We start from the raw sequence: 4,612 nt of genomic DNA, 5'->3' as shown, positions 1-4,612 counted from the left end.
GCTCACCTTATATATTGCTAATATACAGGGCAGGTAGCATACTTTTCTGAATTAATGTGAAAATTTTAATTATAAGCAGGTAGGACCCCGGAAAAACACGTGGTATACTTTCACTAAAAAGTAAAAGTCCCCCATTCGAGTTTTATACAGAATTGTTACAAAATTATATTATTTCATTTTATCATGCTTGTTTTATTAATTAATTTTGTCACTTTTCTGTAATTTTTATTATGTATCATGATTCAAAAAGATTTGCAACGATTTGATTCATTTCTATTTCGATTCTATATCATATGAAATAGAGTCGAACACATTCGCAAATATTTTGATGAATTTGATACTCAGTTTTAAGTATTATAACTAGCACTTCGCATTATTGCTATTTATTCTTGGAAATATTTGATATAATTCATATAAAGAAAAAATTTAATAAAAATATGACAAGAAAATGCATTACATTTATTGCATTATTCATTTCAATTTTATTTTATTACTAGACATTAAAAGTGCGACATGTTATTAGGTCATCGATTATAATTATCTGCTTGGACATTCGATTTATTAGGCTCGTGTATATGTAAACGGTCAGTGAACTTAAAATTCATTCATGGTTCACAAGCTTTAATAATGAACAGAGAATGTAAATTAATTTTTTAATAATTGAGAAATAAAATCATAAAAACATACAAGTTAATTTGTTTAAAGTAGTATGGAAAATCTTATCTTGCTCGCACGTAGGAAATGTCCAAATGCAGTTTTCAGGGCGTGAAGAAAAGACGAGGCTTATAGCCGAGGAGGCCCCTACCTAACTGTAGCTGAAGAGTGGCAACTACAGGTCACTGAGTTATTTTCACAGGTTTAACTGCAAGTTCGAACTTTTCGGGAATAGCTCTCTAGCCCTTTCGCTGCGGAGTACTCAGAAAAGAATTACTCTCTCTCCGCAGCAGGCGCGATAGTAGAAGAGGATAACACGATACGTGAGTTGTCGTTCCTAAAACGGTGTGCGGAGCAAATTATGGATAAAATTATTCGATTATACAAAAAAATCTCTGCTCAAGAAGCATTTGCAGTTAACGCGTCGAAGACAAACGAATTAATGGCCATTATTTTGCAATTATTAATAACAAAAAATGCAAAACATGCACAAAGCCTATGGGCGCCGTTCGCTTAAGAGAAGCGTCTTTAGATGAGCGCCTAAACACGTTTTTCGCTCATAGAAAGCGTCTATAATTGAGCGCCTAAAGACGCTGTTCGCAGCGAAAAGACTAGTCATATTTTATATTTTATTGTATTACTTTCTTGCTCGTCATTAATTTGTTGTTGTAATTGGAGATGAAGGATCATTCTATCTCCTTGGAACACCAAATTGGTGTCTGAATTGTCAAAGAGATGCATAAGTTTTTAGATAGGGTCAAAATCATTAAAATTACCTTATTAACACATTACGTACTGGAGCCGAGATATCTAGTTTTCAAGAAAAAAATCACGAGAAAACCGAAATGCATTGTAGATTATTACAATTTATACATGAACGGCGTCAACCTCACTAACCAATATCTGTCATATTATTAAACATTGAGAAGAACAATTAAATAGCCAAAAAGGATGGTACTATATCTAATTAACAGCGGCCTGTCAAGTGCATTTAAAATAAATAATTTTTATAATTACAAGAAAATGAAATATAAAGATTTTTTACTTGCTGTGATGTAATTATGAATATCGGAAGAAGAAAACTCAATAACAACTATTATGAATATTGAACAAATTATTATAAATACAAAAGATCATGTACTAATCGACCCACCATATAGACTCTCGGGTAATAGGAAACAACATACCCTTGAACCAATAATAGGAAAAGCCATGAAAAAATTCCTAACAAAAATATGTAATGTCTGCCTGTCCAATGGAAAAAGGAGCGAAATAAGATACTGTTGCAAATTGTGTCAAATACGATGTTGCAAAAGCAATGCTATTGACCTAATCCTCAGAAAGTGATGTCTAAGAGACGTCATTTATTTCATGTGCCATTCCAGGACTTTGACGTATCCGAAACGTCAAGAACAATCTTTGGTAACACCGGGCAGTATATTATTGGAATTAACATCAAGAATCGTAATGAAAACGGTAATCAGCATAGCAGTGAGCGCGCGCGCTCGTACGCCGAACGCCATAGCACATATCTGAATTTTATACAAATCAGAAATAGTTATCTCAACATGTTTGAATCGATTGCATTATATGAAAGTGACCATGAAAGTCGATAAGGCTGCTCTACTGGTAATAATGAAGTTGAAAATGGTCATGAAAATGTTCATACTGTTGGGTAATCTCAAGTGATGCTTTAGATTCAAGTGAAGCTAGCTCTTTTTAACAAAGAATGCGTAAACGTGTATAACCTATTTTGAGCAGTGAAGATACTAAAGCAGAGGATGAATGGGGAATTGAAAAGAGGAAATTATTGTTAATATAAAACAATTTACAGTAACTTCAGGTATCAGTTGTTCAAATCTACGAAAATTGAGTATAAATGGAACACCTCTCTGTGTTTTCAAAGAAGTATTATGTGATGATTTTTTTGAAATAATAGCTATAGAAACGAATAGATATGCAACATAAACGAGAATGGAAAAGAATTCGAAAATGAATTCTGGGTATTACTATCGATTTAACCCTTTCGCTACTACGGGCCTCTATAGTGGCCCTCCATAAGATGCCACTGTAAATTGCAATGTATTAATGACAATGCCAATGTAAATTAAAGAGCGCATCATGCTAAGACGTTATACATACCCTGGAATAACCTTTTATTTACAAATTCCCTTTGAAGAAAAATTTTTTCGTTCGGAAACATTCAATCAGCATGGATTCTCCGCCGCGGTACTCAAGCGACGGTCGGCGTCGCGTAGCGTGCGGTGATGACGCAGCACTCAGTTCAGCGGAAGTACCACGTCGGAGAACTCGCCCGTAGCGAAAGGATTAAAATATACACAGGACAAGACGTACTTCAAGGAAGTAATGAACCTGTATCGGAGAGTGTTGCCATTCAACTAGTCAAACCCATTTTAGGGAAAGGATAAACCTTGTTCCTAGACAATTGGTATTCGTCTCCTAATTTATACGAAATTTTGCAAGTGAAGAATACAAATGTTGGAACAGTGAGAAAAAAATCGGAAAAATATGATAAAGGAGGTGGCATCGTACAAGCAAAAAAAAGGATAAGTAAGAACACTGTCTTGTAGAAGTATCCTATCCTTACGCTGGCATGACAAGAAGGATGTGTAAGTAATAAGCACGAAATACTCAAGAGCAGAAATGGTTAGTTGATACGGGGAAAATAAGAAAAACAAGGGAAGTGAAGAAGGAACTGTTTAAAAACCGACCTGAGTTGTGGAGTATAACCGTGGAATGGGAGGCATCGACAAGCAAAACTAACGTCTTGCATGTTTACCTCTCATGCGAAAGTTTGTAAAAGGATACAAGAAAATATTTTTTTATATGTTTGATATTGCTATCTATAATACTTATAATTTATATTCTAAGTTGTATACTTCACAAGAGCAATCGTTTGTAAATTTTCGATTGAATCTTGCAAAAGATATGGTCTGTAACTTGTCACTTCCGAACTATTCGACACACGGCAGACCAACCCAAAGTAAATAGGCAAAACATTGGGCCCATTGTCCCGAATATATACCTGTGACAAATAAAAAAGCAACATTCTGCAAAAAGATGTCATGTGTGTATGAAAAACAATATAAAAGTGAAACGACTTGGAAGTGTAATACATGCCTCGTTCCACTACATATGTAAATGCTGTTAGAAGTACCACACGTTACAAAACTATTAAATTATTTATTTATGGTAGACCTATGATTATATTTTATGGTAAAACTATAAAATTATTATTTTATGGTAAAACTGTTAACCCTTTGCGGTCCTATGTCAAGTGGGGCTCGACATCGCTTTGTGTTCTGTATCAAGTTTCACCCGACTATGTCTCAATCTTACATCTTATCATTAGTACGTTACGTTAGTAAGGTCATAAATGTTTTCTAAAGTAAACGCTACCAAGCGAATAAGCGACTAGTGAAATATGTGCGAATCAGCTAGTACGCACTTGCGAATCCAGCACGGACCTGCTGGAATGAAATGGTGATGAGCGATCGGTCCGCAAAGGGTTAAATAATTATTTTTGATATTACTAAATTAATTATCAACTTTATTAAATGTTATAAAGCAGTATAACTTTCAAAATAAAACGCCTTGTTTCTGAGCTTGTACATGAGTGTTCTCAATTAACCCAAATTAAATGGTATTCTACGGACGCGTCGACGCGCATTTTATTTGTATATATATGTCACAGGGTTATTTAATTAATTATTTATTTCACTCGTTTAACCATTAAACATTAACATTATATACCAACTTGATTAAATGTTATATAGAAACGCATATTTAAAAAGGAAATGTTCTGTTCTTTAAGCATCGACATAATTGTTCAGTTTGGCCAGATTAAATAGTATTTTTCGGATTCATTTAATTTCGTTTTATTTATATGTTAGGGGGTTTATTTAAATTTCCAGACCTACATTTTTTCTTTAGAAAA

This window comes from Polistes fuscatus, unplaced genomic scaffold, assembly GCF_010416935.1.
Source record: "Polistes fuscatus isolate 324 unplaced genomic scaffold, CU_Pfus_HIC Scaffold22, whole genome shotgun sequence".
Taxonomy (NCBI): domain Eukaryota; kingdom Metazoa; phylum Arthropoda; class Insecta; order Hymenoptera; family Vespidae; genus Polistes; species Polistes fuscatus.
Note: the sequence above shows the minus strand (reverse complement) of the source record.